Below are 17,128 nucleotides of genomic sequence, written 5' to 3'. Positions count from 1 at the left end.
CGGAGAAGGCGATGGCAGCCCACTCCAGTACTCTTGCCTGGAAAATCCCATGGACGGAGGAGCTTGGTAGGCTGCAGTCCATGGGGTCGCAAAGAGTCAGACACGATGGAGTGACTTCACTTTTCACTTCGTGCATTGGAGAAGGAAATGGCAACCCACTCCAGTGTTCTTGCCTGGACAATCCCAGGGGCGGCGGAGCCTGGTGGGCTGCCGTCTATGGGGTCGCACAGAGTCGGACACGACTGAAGTGATTTAGCAGCAGCAGCAGACAGCATATTAAAAAGCAGAGATATTACTTTGTCAACAAAGGTCCGTCTAGTCAAGGCTGTGGTTTTTCCAGTAGTCATGTATGGATGTGAGAGTTGGACTATAAAGAAAGCTGAGCGCAGAAGAATTGATCCTTTTGAACTGTGATGTTGGAGAAGACTCTTGAGAGTCCCTTGGACTGCAGGGAGATCCACCCAGTCCATCCTAAAGGATATCAGTCCTGGGTGTTCATTGGAAGGACTGATGTTGAAGCTGAAGCTCCAATACTTTAGCCACCTGATGCGAAGAGCTGACTAATTTGCAAAGACACTGATACTGGGAAAGATTGAGGGCAGGAGGAGAAGGGGACGACAGAGGATGAGATGGTTGGATGGCATCACTGACTCAACAGACATGAATTTGGGTGAACTCCAGGAGTTGGTGATGGACAGGGAGGCCTGGTGTCCTGCAGTTCATGGAGTCGCAAAGAGTTGGACACGACTGAGCAACTGAACTGAACTGAAGCTCAATGAGGCCAGGGACCACCTTTGCTCTTGTCTTCCCCTTTTTTCTTTTGCCACAATATATGGTGATTGGCACATGGTAGATGCTCAATAAATACTTACTGAACAAATGTTACCTTTGTCCAGGAAAAATAATAGGTAGGCGGCCGAGAGAAGAAAGACGGGCCTCAGTAATTGCAGTGCGGTGCCGCTGCCGTGTAATTCAAAGGCTTTTGAAGTTGGGAAACCTCAGTGTTACATTAGACCAAGCCAAGGACCTTCTATCACACTGTTAGTTGTTCTTGAGTAAGTTGTTACTGACTTTATTTCTAAAAAATAAAAAGAGTTTCCACTCTTAAGCCCCCTTCCTTGCTGTGCAAGAGATTCAGGAATTTCTGGAAGTTACAAGGGCAAGGGAAGGAACTCCAAGGGACAGCTGTTGAAAAAGCCATTTTTTCTGGCAGTGGGATGGTTATGCTGCAGGGCCAGGGAATCTAGGCACAAACCACATGTCAGCCAAGAACGCAGAGAAAATCTGTTTGCATTGCCTTATTCCTCTTTCCTGGTGGCTCTTGCCTTCTCTCTTCCTGCTTAGTCCTAGCCATTCTCTTTGTCTTTGTGGTAGCTAGAGAGAGAGAACTCAGATCCCACGTTTCAGTTCCAGAACCGTCCCTCCAAGGAAATCCCCTTGGTTAGAAAATGTGTTGACTGCCCTGTATATCATCTCAGGTGCCAGAGAGAAAGTGGTACATTGGCTTGTTTTCTTCTGAATACATTTCATTTGAATATATTTTGCTCTGTGTCAGGAATAGTTTGTGAAAGAAAATCTGATCTTGGGAGACAGTGATTGGGGCTTTGGACTTCACCCTGGCTACTTGCCGTCCGTCCGTGTGCCCCCTGTCGCCTGCACTGACAACCCGTGCTGCACGTGACGTGCCTAACACTATCCCTGTGAGTGGTGGCTGCCAAAGCAGGCCTTTCCATTTCTGCAGGTGCATTTGATCATTTATTCGTAGCAGTATCATATCCAGCCTCGAGGTAAAATTAGTAAAATAAGTGACATTTCAGAAAGAAGATTTTATCTAGACACTTAGAGGTTCTAGTTAGATTAGATTAGATATCTTGTATGTAGCTATTTAGTAGCTATTACTAAATTCTTTGGAAATGATAAAGTGGAAAAAAATAAGTAATGGAGTGTATTTCTATTAATATTTAGTAAGTTTAGTGTCTCTGTGGAAACACGTTTCTGATTTATATTAGTCTAGCATTGTTTCTGAGCCAACGTGTTGTCAGACCTGATTGTTTTCATTTTCTGCCTTGCTCGTAGTATTTAAGGCACGTAGGGGTTTTACTTGGTTAGCTTTGTTTATTATGTTAATTCATAATATAGTTTGAATTTGTTTTAATCATTGCAGTGATTTAAAACTATAATATTCTGGGATATAAATGTAGTCATAGAAGCATGATAATTTTAGACTTAGGCAGGCCTATTTTACAGCTTGAAAACCACTCACCACTTTAGAAGCTAGGCATTAATGAATTTAAGCCAGTGGTTTACTTAGTGTCTCCATATCCAGGTGATCAAAGGAAATAATTATCTGTGTTGCATAGATAAATTATGAAATAACATGTAAATTATTTGATAGGGTGAGTCCACATTAGAAACACTTTTATGTTGAGTACTGAGATTTTATTCCAACAATAGGAATTTCTGATTAGACAATTAGAAAGTTTGCTCCCTAGAATTCAGAAGGAACTGCTATAAAATTTTGTGTTAAATTCTGAGTCAGTATGCTCCATCGGCACATAATGAATTAAGATTACCAGCTAAGGATTAGGGGTGGATTCCCTGAAGGGGAGGAACTCCAACGAAAAGGAACTGTGGTCTTTAAATGTTACTCACGTTCTCATTTAGAAACTAGCTATTTGAATACTTTGACAGCCAGTGTGAGTATACTTCAGTCTGTGCAAATCTCTCGGGGATCTCTGAAACCTTTTTGCTAGCTAGCTGGGCCTCTCAGAATTAAAACAAGTTTTAGTTTCTTTTTTGTGAGAAGAATGACAGCTCCCTACTCTCAGGTCTCTTTCTCCTTTCTTGGTAGAGTGTTGAAACAGATTTGAAATAGAAATACAGTACAGCAAACTGAGAAGGGCCCTTGTCCTTCCTCTCCCCTGACTCTAGAGATGGTAGAGCAGACTTAGACACATACAGGAATGGGGCAGGGCATAGGCATGAGCTGGGGGCCAGGGTTGGCATCATTCATAATCAGTACTATACGTGGCATCTGGGAGTTTGAAAGCACATGCCCTTCCAGACAGGACAGCCAGTTGTTGCTCTGCAGGATTGTAGGCTCAATGTTGCTAAATCTTCTGATATTTAGAAGAGATGCCAAAAACAGATATCTTTATGTGAAATGTCACAGTTAAGTATTTTTTTTACTTCATGTAGAAGAAGGTCAAACAAAACATGTTTATGGGCCAGATTGGTTCACCGGTTTATAACCTGTGCACCTGACCCTTCCTGTGATTCTTGTATTTTGTTCATCCCCTCCTGACCGCATCAATCAAGACTGGACTTCTGTAGAAAGGACTTTTAATTAGGGACTGTCTGGCAATCCCATGAGCTGATCTGCCATGTATTAATGGGGCTTTTTGCCTTCTCCTATCCTTGAGTTCCTTGTGCTCCTGGAAAACATACACCTGTTGACAGCACCCCTCCAGAGTCAAAAGACTGCTCCCTTTTTTGTTGCAGTCCTCAACACCTGACCATGAGGCTTTCCAACCACTTAGCAGGAAAGGGAGCAATCTCGCGATAAGAAGTGTAGTTTGAGTCTCTCTGCAAGTCGCTCAGTCATATCTGACTCTTTGTGACCCCATGGACTATACAGTCCATGGAATTCTCTAGGCCAGAATACTGGAATGGGTAGCCTTGCCCTTCTCCAGGGGGTCTTCCCAACCCAGGGATTGAACCCAGGTCTCCCACATTGCGGGTGGATTCTTTACCAGCTGAGCCGTAAAGGAGGCCCAAAAATACTGGAGTGGGAAGCCTATCCCTTCTCCAGGGGATCTTCCTGACCCAGGAATCAAACCAGGGTCTCCTGCATTGCAGACAGATTCTTTACCAACTGAGCTATCAGAGGTGTTCCTCAAATGATACAATATAGAGGCCTCCTATGCCTAAGGATGGTGACTTCTTCCACATCAGGGTGTTTTTCTGCCATATTCTTGGAGCAGACACCAAAACAGGGGACATGAGACTGGTTATTCACAGATTTCACAGACCAGCTGGATTTGAATCTCGACTTAGACTGTTGCTTTGATAGGGACTGATGGGTGGGAAGTAATAGTTGATGTAGATTTAGGAACTGAGGCGTTTTCTACTTCAGAAAGTTAAGTTCCCCTTTTTTGGAGTGACCTAAAAAGTTTAAGAAGTAAAAGAGTTGGGTTTTTCCTAAGGCTTTCACATTATTCTGAAACTGGCCTGTGATGTGGGCAAATCTGAGAGTAACAGTGAATGTTGAAAAACCATGCAGAGCAAATAAACAGCCTCCTCTTAAAAAAAAAAAAAAAAACCCAAAACTTTTCTCCCAATCAGAAAATAATAATTAAAATATTAAAAATAAGTTACAAATGTTGATTACTTCCAACTTTGAAAGTAGAGATGGCCGCTGTCTTACATACACATTCTCTCAGTCTTTTTTCTTTTGCATACATACTTCTTTTCACAAAACGGAGCTCATATACTATGTATACTGTTTTATAATTATGTTTTCCCACTGATTCTGTCATGAGTATTCTCCCATGTCATTGAATATTCTTCCTCAGTGGTTTTTTAATAGTTGCGTGTCAGTCAGACACATGAATGTACAATTTATTTAGCCAATTTTCTGTTGAATATTTATTTAGCCAATTTATTTAGTCCATTTTCTGTTGAATACTAATTTTTTTTCTTAGTATAAATACTATTGCAACAAACACACTCTTACACAAATCTTTGTGTGTATCTCCAGCCTGGGAATGGGATGCTGTATCAGCAGATACGAACATTTTGAAGACTTTTGATACAAACTGTCATATCTGACCATATCCTTTAAGGACCTCATTAAAAATACTAGTTCATGGCACCCCTAGTTTTATGCTTGAGGGGCTTCAAGAATTCACTTTCCCATTTCCCTGAGTGGCCAGTGAAATCCTTTAGATTTCCTTTCCTGTCTCTTTTTGTTCTTTAATGAAAAGGACAGCTTAGGGAGCAGAGACCTAAGGTATTCTAATACGGTTTCACCTAGCAGTCAGGTCATCAGGTTATTACTTATTTTTGATACTTGTGCCTGGTAAGCAATTGTAGTAATCACAGTGAAACCTGAGGCAGCTTCATTTCCTTATTTCCAAAGTTGTGGTTCATTGGATATACTAAAACAGCTTCACTTGTTCAGTGTAGGCCTCATTTAAGTTGAGAGACATTCGTGTCTTTATGTGAATGACCCATGCTGCCTATCCTATCAGGGTGAATGACCTGGAGAGGGGGGAAAGGAAGGAGTTGGTGGAGAGGGCAAACAGTATTTCTTCTGGGGACAGAGCTTTGATTTATGAGCTCAGTTTCCTGCAGAGACAGCTGTGTGGTCCCCAAACAAGTCTTGTCTTGTATGATGAATGTATGCTGGGGATCTCCTAATGGAATTAGGTACTTCCCGAGATGAACCAGTTGCTCTTCACTCGTTCTTTTCATGTGCACCTGCCTTCCTGATAAGCAAATGCCCCTTTTACCCCTGTCTTCATCAGCCACTGTTTAAACTAAAAATCTGGCATCCTGCTCCAGATAGGTTGTTTCCAGAGCCTCTATAACATGACACTGACCCTGTTCTGTTCTAAGCACTGAGGAGATGCACACAGAGTGAGGGTTAGAGGCGTGGTCTTGGAAAGACTGAAAGAAACTTTAGAAACACACTTCCAGCTTCTAATTGTAGAGTGCTGTCAGTCCCTGGCTTCAGAGAATTCATACGCTTTTTAGAAATAAGATAACATGCACAGGAAACGATTAAAAACCCAAACAAGTTTAAACAGAGCACAGGGCAGTGGTTTAGTGCCAAGTGAGAGACAGCAACAGTAAGAGTTTTCAGATTTCCGAAGGATAGAGAACATTGGGCCCTTAGAAGTCAGCACCTCATCCTGGAGAGTTTTGTGGGTTTATTTTGAATTTATTAAAATTTATTTAATTTTTTATTGAAGGATAACTGCTTTTTAGAGTTTTGTCGTTTTCTGTCAAACCTCAGCATGAGTCAGCCATAGGTATACATATATCCCCTCCCTTTTGAACCTCCCCGCCCCCCATCTCACTCCCCATCCCACCCCTGTAGGTTGATACAGAGCCCCTGTTTGAGTTTCCTGAGCCATACAGCAAATTCCCTTTGGCTGTCTATTTTACATATGGTAGTGTAAGTTTCCATGTTACTCTTTCCATGCATCTCACCCTCACTTCCCCTCTCCCCATGTCCATAAGTCTGTTCTCTGTTTCTCCATTAGATCAGATCAGATCAGATCAGTTGCTCAGTCGTGTCCGACTCTTTGCAACCCCATGAATCGCAGCACACCAGGCCTCCCTGTCCATCACCAACTCCCGGAGTTCACTGAGACTCCATTGCTGCCCTGTAAATAAATTCTTCAGAACCATTCTTCTAGATTCCATATATATGTGTTAGAATATGATATTTATCTTTCTCTTTCTGACTTACTTCACTCTGTATAATAGGTTCTAAGTTCATCCACCTCATTACAACTGACTCAAATGTGTTCCTTTTTATGGCTGAGTAATATTCTATTGTGTATATGTACCACAGCTTCTTTATCCATTCATCTATCAATGGACATCTAAGTTGCTTCCACATTCTAGCTATTGTAAATAGTGCTGCAATGAACAATGGAATACATGTGTTTCTTTCAATTTTGGTTTCCTCAGGGTATATGCCTAGGAGTGGGATTGTTGGGCCATATGGTGGTTTTACTCCTAGTTTTTTAAGGAATCTCCATACCGTATTCCATAGTGGCTGTATCAATTTACATTCCCACAAACAGTGCAAAAGCGTTCCCTTTTCTCCACACCCTTCTCTAGCATTTATTGTTTGTAGACTTTTTGATGATGGCCATTCTGACCAGCATGAGGTGGTATCTCATTATAGTTTTGATTTGCATTTCTCTAATAATGAGTAATATTGAGCATCTTTTCATGTGTTTGTTAGCCATCTGTAGGTCTTCTTTGGAGAAATGTCTGTTTAGGTCTTTTCCCTACTTTTTGATTGGGGTGTTTGTTTTTCTGGTATTCAGTTGTATGAACTGCTTGTGTATTTTGAAAATTAATCCTTTGTCAGTTGTTTTATTTGCTATTATTTTCTCCCATTCTGAGGGCTGTGTTTTCACCTTGCTTACTTTTGTTTTTGTTTCCATTACTCCTGGAGGTGGGTCATAGAGAATCTTGTTTTGATTTATGTCATTGAGTGTTCTGCCTGTTTTCCTCTAAGACTTTTATAGTTTATGGTCTTATATTTAGGTCCTTAATCCATTTTGAGTTTATCTTTGTGTGTGTGGTGTTAGGAAGTGTTCTAATTTCATTCTTTTACATGTAGCTATCCAGTTTTCCCAGCACCATTTATTGAAGAGGCTGTCTTTGCCCCATTGTATGTATATTCTTGCCTCCTTTGTCAAAAATAAGGTACCCATAGGTGCATGGGTTTCTTTCTGGGCTTTCTATCTTGTTCATTGATCTGTGTTTCTGTTTCGTGCCAGTACCATACTCTCTTGATGACTGTAGCTTTGTAGTGTAATCTGAAGTCAGGAAGGTTGATTCCTCCAGCTCCATTCTTTCTCAAGACTGCTTTGGCTATTTGGGGTCTTTTGTGTTTCCATATGAACTGTGAAATTTTTTGTTCTAGTTCTGTGAAAAATGCCATTGGTACTTTGTACGGATCACATTGACTCTATAGATTGCATTTTGTATTTTCACAATATTGATTCTTCCTACTCAGGAACATGGAATCTCTCTCCATCTGTTTATGTCGTCTTTGATTTCTTTCATTAGTGTCTTATAATTTTCTGTGTACAGTTCTTTTGTCTCCTTTAGTTAAGTTCAGTTCAGTTTCTCAGTCATGTCTGACTTTGTGACCCCATGGACTGAAGCACTCCAGGCCTCCCTGTCCATCACCAACTCCCGGAGTTCACTCAGACTCACGTCCATCGAGTCAGTGATGCCATCCAGCCATCTCATCCTCTGTCATCCCCTTCTCCTCCTGCCCCCAATCCCTCCCAGTATCAGAGTCTTTTCCAATGAGTCAACTCTTCGCATGAGGTGGCCAAAGTATTGGAGCTTTAGCTTCAGCATCAGTCCTTCCAATGAACACCCAGGACTGATCTCCTTTAGGATGGACTGGTTGGATCTCCTTGTAGTCCAAGGGACTCTCAAGAGTCTTCTCCAACACCACAGTTCAAAAACATCAATTCTTTGGTGCTCAGCTTTCTTTATAGTCCAACTCTCACATCCATACATGACTACTGGATAAACCATAGCCTTGACTAGACGGACCTTTGTTGGCATAATAATGTCTCTACTTTTTAATATGCTGTCTAGGTTGATTGTAACTTTGCTTCCAAGGAGTAAGTGTCTTTTAATTTCATGGCTGCAGTCACCATCTGCAGTGATTTTGGAGCCCCCCAAAATAAAGTCTGACACTGTTTCCACTGTTTCCCCATCTATTTGCCATGAAGTGATGGGACTGGATGCCATGATCTTAGTTTTCTGAACGTTGAGCTTTAAGCCAACTTTTTCACTCTCCTCATTCACTTTCTTGGAGAAGTCAATGGCACCCCACTCCAGTACACTTGCCTGGAGAATCCCATGAATGGAGGAGCCTGGTAGGCTGCAGTCCCTGGGGTTGCTAAGAGTCAGACATGGCTGAGCGACTTCACTTTCCCTTTTCATTTTCATGCATTGGAGGAGGAAATGGCAACCCACTCCAGTATTCTTGCCTGGAGAATCCCAGGGACGGAGGAGCCTGGTGGGCTGCTGTCTATGGGGTCGCACAGAGTTGGCCACGACTGAAACGACTTAGCAGCAGCAGCAGCAGCATTCACTTTCATCAAGAGGCTGTTTAGTTCTTCACTTTCTGCCATAAGGGTGGTGTCATTTGTCTCCTTGGGTAAGTTTATTCCTAGATATTTAATTCTTTTTGTTGCAATGGTGAATGGGATTGATTCCTTAATTTCTCTTTCTGATATTTTATTGTTAGTATATATAAATGCAAATGATTTCTGTTTATTGATTTTGTATCCTGCAACTTCGCTAAATTCACTGCTTAGCTCTAGTAATTTTCTGATACTATCTTTAAGGTTTTCTATGTACAGTATCATGTCATCTGCAAACAATGAGAGCTTTACTTCTTCTCTTCCAATCTGGATTCCTTTTATTTCTTTTTCTTCTCTGATTGCTGTAGCTAGGACTTCCAGAACTATGTTGAATAATAGTGGTGAAAGTGGACACCCTTGTCTTGTTCCTGATCTTAGGGGGAATGCTTTCAGTTTTTAGCCATTGAGAATAATGTTTGCTGTAGGCTTATCATATATGGCCTTTACTATGTTGAGATAAGTTCCTTCTATGCCCATGTTTTGAAGAGTTTTAATCATAAATGGGTGCTGAATTGTGTCACAGACTTTTTCTGCATCTATTGAGATTATTATATGGTTTTTATTTTTCAGTTTGTTAATATGGTGTATCACATTGATTGATTTGCATGTATTGAAGAATCCTTGCATCCCTGGAATAAACCCAGCTTGATCGTGGTGTATGAGCTTTTTGATGTGTTGACGAATTCTATTTGCTAAAATTTTTTTGAGGATTTTTGCATCTATGTTCATCAGTAATATTGGTCTGTAGTTTTCTTTTTTGTGTTGTCTTTGGTTTTGGTATCAGGGTAATGGTGGCCTCATAGAATGAGTGTGGAAGTGTTCCTTCCTCTGCAATTTTTTGAAAGAGTTTTAGAAGGATAGGCATTAGCTCTTCTCTAAATGTTTGATAGAATTCTCCTGTGAAGCCATCTGGTCCTGGGCTTTTGTTTTTGGGGAGATTTTTGATCACAGTTTCAATTTCAATGCTTGTAATTGGGTTGTTCATAATTTTTATTTCTTCTTGGTTCAATCATGGAAGATTGAATTTTTCTGAGAATCTGTCCATTTCTTCCAGGTTACCCATTTTATTGCTGTATATTTGTTAATAATAGTCTGTTATAATCCTTTATATTTCTGCATTGTCTATTGTAACCTCTCCTTTTTCATTTCTCATTTTGTTGATTTGATTCTTCTCTTTTCTTTTCTTGATGAGTCTAGCTAAAGGTTTGTCGATTTTGTTTACCGTCTCAAAAAACCAGCTTTTAGTTTTAGTAATCTTTACTGTTGTTTTTTTTCATTTATTTCTGCTCAGAACTTTATGATTCTTTTCTTCTGCTAATTTTGGGGTTTTTTTGTTCTTCTTTTTCCAGTTGTTTTAGGTATAAAGTTAGGTTGTCTGTTTGATATTTTTCTTGTTTCTTAAGGTAGGATTGTATTGCTATAAACTTCCCTCTTAGGACTGCTTTTGCTGCATCCCATAGGTTTTGAGTTGTCATGTTTTCATTGTCATTTGTTTCTAGAAATTTCTTGATTTCCCTTTTGATTTTTTTCAGTAACCTTTAGTTAGTTATTTACTACTAGTTATTATTAGTAGTAATATTAATTATACCAATCAATTATAATATTGATGTTATTAATATTATAATTAATTATATTAATTAATGTTAATATATTATTAATAATATAACCAATAGTATAAATATTAACAATTATTACTATAATAATAACTAAAATTACTGGTTATTACTTACATAGTAAGTAACCTGTTAGCTATATAGAAATGTGTTGTTTACTGTCCATGTGTTTGTGTTTCTTACAGTTTTTTTCTTGTAATTGATATCTAATCTCATAGCATTGTGTTTGGAGAAGACGCTTGATACAATTTTAATTTTCTTATATTTACTGAGATTTGATTTGTGACCCAAGATGTGGTCTATACTAGAGAATGAACACTTGAGAAGAAGGTGTATTCCTCTGCATTGGATGGAATGTCCTGAAGATATCAATGAGATCCATCTCATCTGATGTATCATTTAAGACTTGTGTTTCTTATTAATTTTCTGTTTTGATGATCTGTCCATTGGTGTGAGTGGGGTGTTAAAGCCTCCTCCTCTTATTGTGTTACTGTCAATTTCTCCTTTTATGCCTGTTAGTGTTTGTCTTATGTATTGAGGTGTTCCCGTGTTGGGTGCATAGATATTTACAATTGTTATGTCTTCCTCTTGGATTTATCTCTTGATCATTATGTAGTGTCCTTCCTTGTCTCTTGTAGTATTCTTTAAGGTCTGTTTTGTCTGATACGAAGATTGCTGCTCCAGCTTTCTTTTGCTTCCCATTTGCATGGAATATATTTTCCCATCTTCTCACTTTCAGTCTATATGTGTCTTGAGGTCTGTAGTGGGTTTCTTGTAGACAGCATATATATGGGCCTTGTTTTTGTATCCATTCAGCCAGTCTGTGTCTTCTGGTTGGAGCATTTAATCCATTTACATTTAAAGTAATTGTTGATGTATATGTTTCTATTGCCATTTTTGTTTTTATTGTTTAACTGGGCCTTGAATGAGTGAGGTTTGAAAATTAGAGGCCTTTCCTCCAGGAGGGATGGTATAATTAAAGACGAGATGTCTGGAAACGAGTGAATTGTTTTGGCTGGTATGATGGGTGTGTGTAAAAAAACTCATCTTTCAGTCACTTGGCTGTATAATTTGGAGATGAGCTTTGAAGCCCCTTTTCTTACAGAGCGAGCAGCATTGTAAATTCTGTGTTTTCTTGCAGGGCTTACAGCATCTCTGTCAGAGCTTCTTAGAATTCAGAGATAACCATCAGAGCCAAGGCTCCTTGTCTTCCTGATGGCCTCATGGGGTCGTTCTGGCGTACATACAGGTTGTTTTCTGGAATGGGTGTGGAGTGTGACTCAGAGTATGTGGGGAACCTAGTCCTTCCCAGGTGAAGTGCTGGCTAAGAAAAGTCTCCCTCTTTTTTGCAGAACTTGCTTCCCAGGTGGTGCTAGTGGTAAAGAACCCGCCTGCTAATGCAGGAGACATGAGACTCAGGTTCGATCCCTGAGTCAGGAAGATTCCCTGGAGGAAGGCATGGCAACCCACTCCAGTATTCTTGCCTGGAGAATCCCATGGACAGAGGAGCCTGGTGGGCTACAGCTCACGGGGTTGCAAAAAGTCGGACACAAGTGAAGTGACTTAGCACATACGCACACTTCCTGGAGAAATTTATTGCCCCAGAGTGTTAAAGTTCTTGTGTATTCTCAATCAGGCCTCATAACACCTCAGGCTTTATTAAAATGTGAAGGTACTGGCTGTACACATTGGAGACTTTTATACTTTCAGTGAAGTCAGTACTGTGGCTGTAATTCAAGTGATTCACCAAAGATGAGGATTACAAACATTTAGACATAAATATCTTAGTTGTGTCGGACTCTCCAAGACCCCGTGGACTGCAGCCTACTAGGCTCCCCCGTCCATGGGATTTTCCAGGCAAGAGTACTGGAGTGGGTTGCCATTGCCTTCTCCAAAGAATACTGGAGTGGGTTGCCATTCCCTTCTCCAGGAGATCTTCCTGACCCAGGGATTGAACCCAGGTCTTCCACATTGTAGGCAGACGCTTTACTGTCTGAGCCACCAGGGAAGTCAGATATCTCCCTACCTTTTCATATACTTAAAAACAATACTTCTTTCAACTGAAAGCTGACACATGAATACTGTACTTTGTTTTACCAGCAAGTGTGCTTCAAGATACTCACAGATATTTTTTCTACCTAGCTTGCCTTGAAAGACTGAGGTTTGAGCTTCATACTTATTGGTAGGCTAGGAAATTACCCCTTATTAAACTGTAAAATCTCCCCTTAAAATTAAATAATTGTTAACCATTTACATTATAACTTACCTCAGTTGAGTGGGCTAAGGGAGAAGAGGAGCTAGAGGTGAGGTTTGGAGTGTCAGTTTTGCCCTTAAGTCAGCTGGGCCGGTAAGTGGAAGGGCTGTGAGTTAGGTGGTGTGCTGAAGTTCAGAGGTAGCTTCACAAGTTTAGAAGTTGAGTTTGAATTTATGAATAAACTGGCTCGGAAAGGTGCCTGGACCTCATAAGTGATGTTGTGAGTTGGTCAGACCCCTGGCTCGTCCCACGGGGCCCAAGTGGATGTATTTATTGGACACATAGACTCCAGCTTTGCCATGTGCCCTGTCTCTATCCCAAGTGGCAGCACTCTGGGGCAGCCTTTGTAGGGATGACTGGTGCCACAGGAGTTGGGCAAGGAGGGAGTGCATTTATTCGCTGCCTAAGCCCTTTCCAAAGTGTGGTTAAGATCTGTGTGATCCTTTATTTCTCTTTTTTGGATGAGTTTGTAGCTCTGCTGGAGGAAAAGTTCTCTTTTATCCCTTAATCTTGTGCTGCGTAGGGAGGAAAATAGGAATTAGCTCTGATAAATGGGTTTAAGCTTGGAGATGAATGTTTTTGCCTCGTTTCTTTTTTTTAAAAACATTTATCTATCTTTGGCTGCCCTGGGTCTTCGCTGCTGCGTGCGGGCTTTCTCTAGCTGCGGCAAGTGGGGGATGCTCTCTGGTTGGGCGCCCTCACCGCGGTGGCTGCTTCTGCTGAGCTCAGGCTCTAGAGTGTGGGCTTCCGCAGTTGTGGCTCAGGGGCTGCAGAGCGTGCATCCTCCTTTCTTTTGACTCCTATTTACTGAAATTAGTTTTAAGGTTTATAAACTATTACTTCTGTCTCATTTTCTTCCTGACCACTTGCTTCAAATTTAGGTTGCAGCTATTGACATTTTAATACAATCCGATGAATACATTTGAAGATTTTGCATTAACCTCTTAATACCATTTAATTAGTACTTCTTGGTGCTTCTCACCAGTAAATTATATATCTGCATTTTACCTAGTAAGTACTGATCTTCAACACAAAAGGGTTAAATATACCATTATAACAGGTAGTTATCTTTCTAATAAATGCCCCTGGCATTTGACTGGCTCAATTCAGTTCAATTTACTAATGCACATAATTCTTTAAAAACTCATGTTTACATTTTTTGCAGGGATTGAGGTATATTTTTAAAAGTAGGATTGTACAGTACATCTGTGCAATGTAATATTATGCAGCAGTTGTTTGTGAAAAGTTTCTAATAGTGTGGAAAGGTGCTTAAGATAAACTATGCACGTGGTACTCTGTCAGCAATATTAATATTTATGTGTGTTAAGAAAGAGAAAAGAGAGACATGCAGACATGAAGTAAACCAGATACAAATAGTGGTTCTGTCTGGATGAAAGAATTATGAGTTATTTACATTTTTATTCTTTTCTGTTGTATGCAGTTTTTTACTTTGATTGGGTATCACTTTTCCAATAAAAACATAAATCCAGTAAAGGATTATAAATCATTTTACCACCTACCTCAGTAAAGATTTAAAATATAGTGAATATTCAACATTAAATTAATGCTTTCTGCAGAGAGAGAATGAAAAATTTCCCCTCATAAATTTAAAATTACTGAGAATTTACCATTTAGCACATTAAGTTATCTTACATGTTGTTATAGTTTCCTGTAGAGCAGTGTTTCTTAAACTGGGGAATGCTGGTGTTAAGTAACAGATTTGGAAAACAGTCATTCATAGTTTTACAGAACTAATGGCAGCAGTTACGAAAATCCTGAAGCATTTTAATTCTATACCTTGTGAGCTTAAGTTATTTAATTTTTGAAAATAAGTCTTTTATTGAAGTATAACACACATCCACAAAAATGCACAAATCTTAATTATACAGCTTATGAATTTTCACAAAGTAAACACACCCTTGTAACCATGTCACTTTATCTCTTATGTTGTACTGCTATATGTCTTTGACAAAATTTTCATAGCTCTCCACACAGAAGATATTGTTTAGCGTTCTGTGATCTCCAGAAGTTACACTCTTGATATTTCTGCTTGTTTTGCTCTCATAACTTCACTAACTCCCTTGTTTTTTACATTTTTCAAGGAACTCTGAAAGTTTCATTCAGAATATTGTTATTCTTAGTTCATGGTGGGAAAGTTTGGCTTTTGTAGATTAAAAAATGCAAAAAAGTAATAACTTCAAAATTATCGACATCTGACATTTACGTTAGAGGCTTCCCAGGTGGCACAGTGGCAAGGAATATTCCTGCCAGTGAAGGAGACACAAGAGACATGGGTTTGATCCCTGGGTCAGGAAGATCCTGTGCAGGAGGAAATGGCAACCTACTCCAGTGTTCTTGTCTGGAAAACTGCATGAATAGATGAGCCTGGCGGTCTATAGTCTGTGGGGTCTCGGAGAGTCAGACAGAACTGAGAGCACACGTGCGCACACACACACACACACAGAGCCTTTGTGTATTTAATCTTTCTCTTGTTCCCAACTGCGGCACATGCTTTGCCCCAGTAACAGGTTGTGTGGAACTTGATTCCTGGGCCCTACATATGGTACAGCTTAGGTTGCTGATCTGAAGGAGCAGATCAGCAGCCAGTGGTAAGTGTGTCAGGCCTAGAAATCCTAGACCAAGTTGAGAGGAACTTTAGAGATCATTTTGCCTCAGATGGAGAAACTGAGTCCTGAAAGGTTACATGCCTTGGTCAGGGTCACAGAGTTGGCACCATAGCTGAGTCTAGAATCCTGATCCTCTATCCCATTTCTAAACCATGCTAAGTCCCTAGTCTCTTCTTAAAGCTCATCCTTTTTTGACTAAAAATGTACTCCTCAGGCAGTGAAACTGACTTCTCAAAAAGATAAATTAGCTAACACGTTTTTCACCCAGACTTCTTAATGGAGATAACCTGACGGCGTCGACCTGTTTTGGAAAATATCCCTTGGGTTACTTTGGGTGAACGAGGGATGGTGTGGGGATGGTATAAATGCCAGTTGGTGATTGTTTAGAGCCGTTTTGGGAGTACATTCAACTGGAATAACCCTGGTAATAGGGAAAGTGTGGCGTGATGTCCGTTCGTGACCCTTCCCTGGGGACCGAGCTGTGTCAGGAGACCCGGCAGTGCCTCTGGAACACGGGGTCTCTAGTCTGTGCTCTTTCGGCTCCTGCACCTGGAAATAACAATAGATGTTGCATGACTTTTTGATTTTGAGGTTTAGTTTCAGGTGGCTGAAGGGAAAAAAGTAAATAAAGCCGCTCTTTGGTTTTGTAAGGAATACCCGGCCACAGTGTATGCATTTAGTAAGTGTTGATCGCAGTGATTGATGAGCCCTGGGGATTTAATGTTTCATGAAACATATCTGTAAGGCCCTAGGCTGTGGAGCGGGCAGTTCTAAGGAGCAATCACCATTACCCTCCAAAAATCTTGGTTCTGTTGCTATGTTGGATTAGTGAAATGCACAGGAATCTTGTCAGAGCAAACTGACATCTGCCTACCTGTAAGTTTGTAGGAACAGGTGTCTTCTGAATCTCTCCTGGCAGTCATCCTTGGCCTGACCTTCAGTGCCGGTCTCCACAGTCCAATCTCCAACCCCCTTCTATTCTTTCTCCCTCTATTACCAGAGTAGGTCCCTTCCTCAGAGGCCAGACTGATTGCCCTGTCCCTATATCTGTGGCTAGTGGTGCTTTTGAGAGTGTTTCCCCTTATTTAGAATGCCTCATCCTCCCCTTCTGCTTCTCCAAATCCTGCCCAACCTTTGAGGCCCAGCTCATTTCCCATCTTCTCTGCTCGGAACTCCTGTGGCACTTCTCCCCACGCCGTGCTATGGCTGATGGAGCCACAGTTTGGCCGGCGGGAGAAGAGAGTGGACTGTGGAGCTAGGTTGCCTGTGTGACCTTAGGCTGAAGACTTTTCTGAATCTAGGTTTCTTCATCTTTAAAAATGGACTAATAACCTGCCAAGGTTATTCAGCTTACCTCATAGTTGGACAGATTAAATGAATCCGTGCCGTTAAAATCTACAGGATAGCATCTGACACATACATTCTCATGAGATACTAGTCATTCCTTTTAGCATGCATTTAACTGTGACCTCCCTGTGTTATGGTCTAATCATTTCAGATGTCTGTTTATTGGCCTCTAGTGAACTCAGAAAGTCCTCTCATGAAGAAAGGGGCTTGACATGTACTTCTTGTCGACCCTGTTGAGTCCTGCACGTGCACATAATAGTTCCCCGGTGCATGTCACTTGGAGTGAAACTGTGACTGTTTTAAAGAAATAGAGGAAATAGGAGTGAAGAATTGAAAAGATAAGCTTCATTTCACAGATGGAGTTTTCTT

The 17,128-nt window shown here is 40.6% G+C and overlaps 1 protein-coding gene across 1 annotated transcript in view; it reads left to right on the top strand.

The window, feature by feature from the left end:
- Positions 1 to 17,128, top strand: part of MACO1 (macoilin 1) — a 66,390-nt gene that overhangs the window by 31,857 nt on the left and 17,405 nt on the right. The window lies entirely within an intron of this gene.

Source organism: Bos indicus x Bos taurus, chromosome 2, assembly GCF_003369695.1.
Source record: "Bos indicus x Bos taurus breed Angus x Brahman F1 hybrid chromosome 2, Bos_hybrid_MaternalHap_v2.0, whole genome shotgun sequence".
In the NCBI taxonomy this organism is placed as follows: domain Eukaryota; kingdom Metazoa; phylum Chordata; class Mammalia; order Artiodactyla; family Bovidae; genus Bos; species Bos indicus x Bos taurus.
Note: the sequence above shows the minus strand (reverse complement) of the source record. Positions and strands in the feature narration are given on the sequence as shown.